Source organism: Octodon degus, unplaced genomic scaffold (genome assembly GCF_000260255.1).
Source record: "Octodon degus isolate 3935 unplaced genomic scaffold, OctDeg1.0 scaffold00193, whole genome shotgun sequence".
Lineage (NCBI taxonomy): Eukaryota > Metazoa > Chordata > Mammalia > Rodentia > Octodontidae > Octodon > Octodon degus.
Genome location: NW_004524769.1, coordinates 3,503,513 through 3,505,333, shown reverse-complemented (window position 1 = coordinate 3,505,333; position 1,821 = coordinate 3,503,513). Strand labels below are relative to the sequence as shown.

Sequence of the window (1,821 nt, the reverse complement as noted above, 5' to 3'; positions counted from 1 at the left end):
AATATTTTTCCCAATGAGTAATGAAACAAAGAAGGTTTTCAGTTCAGGGCGAGCTTCTGTCTCCTCAGCGCTGCGTGAATTTCTTTTGGCGTTTCTATGTCCTGCTTGTATCAAAGCAACTTCTGGCTGCTAGAAGAATTTGTTGTAATGCAATGCAGTGAAAATTAAGCCATTGCTGAAATGGGGGCAGAAGATAATGATAGTGAGAAAAAGCCGTGCAATTGCTCGCAGGCCAGTCACCGGCCAGTGAGCTGTTTCCTGGCCCCTGGGTGAGCTAGGATTTGGTGGCGGCCCTTGAGGATTCAGGCTCTTTGCAGAAAAACAAACAGCAACCACAAAACACCCAGCTATCATCTACCCCCAAAAGTAGGATTTGTAGCATTTTTAAATGGCTGGCTTAGAAAATACTGAGTACGTTTTATCTTGCTGTAATTTCCACCCAACAATGCACCCGTCATAGGTTTCTAGTTCATGTCTCAGTTTCTAGAGACCAAATCAAGAAATTCTGAACCAGGGGCCAGCCAGCTAGCTCAGAAGATTAAAGTGCCTGCTTAGGCAGCCTGTAAGCCCAGGGCTTGAGAGGCTGAAAACAGGAGGATCACTATGAGTTCAATCTCTGTAGTAAGACCCTGTAGACACTGTAGACTCTTCACTAAATACATAAGAAAGAAAGTTTGAGAAGAAGAAAAAATTCTGAATCCCAAGATTCAAGATGTTCATGCCGGCCCCGCCCCTGGGGCGCACTGAGAAGGCTGAAAACAGGAGGATCACTACTAGTCTGATCTGTGTAGTGAGACCCTGTAGACCCTGTGCTAAATACACAACAAGATTCAAGATCTTTCTGAAGTTCAAAATAAGTTCTTCCTACAAATACAGGTATGGTACAGTGGCCCACACCCTCGCGGCATTCCTGCAGCAAATGCAAGCAGCCTCTAAGGCACTATTTGTCTCAATGAGGTACAATATGGTCACCAAGGAGAAGCAGTCCCAGGCTCACATCTGTCCTCTCAGTGCTTGCAGCCCACCAGCCTAGTGCACCCTGCTATGCAGTGTCGTCCAAAATGACCTCTTTGTCTAGGTGACCTGTGAGCTGAGTATGCCCAGAACCTAATCTAGGCATGTGTCACCAAGCCCTGGCACATGTGACAGTGTGTTTGGTCTGATCCCCAGCTCTGGGAGCCATGTGGCTGTTGGCCCCCATTACCACCTCGTGGCATGGCCCACGGGCTTCCGGAAGAGGTGCCAGTCACCTCACTGCCATCCTAGGCCCCCTGCCCTCACCACCTCCCTAGACCACATGTGCTCTCTGCTGTCCTAGGCCACCTGCCCTCACTGTCATCCCACTGTGCTTCTGCTTAAAGAAAACCGAAGCTGCTCGGCAGAAGTCCGGCTGAAAGCGCGCCTTCCCAAAAGCTGACGGGGGCTCCTTCACCTCTGAGTTTGGGCGAAGTCCATGCCATGCTAGTTATAACAGTGTAGGTCAAATCCAAGGAAGGATGCGAAGTCCATGCCATGCTAGTTATAACAGTGTAGGTCAAATCCAAGGAAGGATGCTAACTTCTTACCCTGAAACTTCTAACATCTTTCATTGTTGTGATTCTGATCCGTATTTTAAGAAAAATAGTAGAAATTACCCCAGGGTCTCCCCCAGGGCTAGAAAGTCCTTGATACTCTCCCAACGCACTGAGAAATAAACAAAGTCATTGTATGAAACCAATATTTACCACCTGTTTGGGTCAGACTATTAGGTGCTGGGAACAGCTCTGAATAAGATACAACAGCACCAGTCTTCTAGAGCTCTATGGACAAAGGATGCTCAGA

At 47.7% G+C, this 1,821-nt stretch overlaps 1 protein-coding gene across 1 annotated transcript in view; it reads left to right on the top strand.

Annotated features, from left to right (window-relative positions):
- Bbox1 (gamma-butyrobetaine hydroxylase 1) overlaps nucleotides 1-1,821 on the top strand; it is a 59,660-nt gene that overhangs the window by 53,597 nt on the left and 4,242 nt on the right. The window lies entirely within an intron of this gene.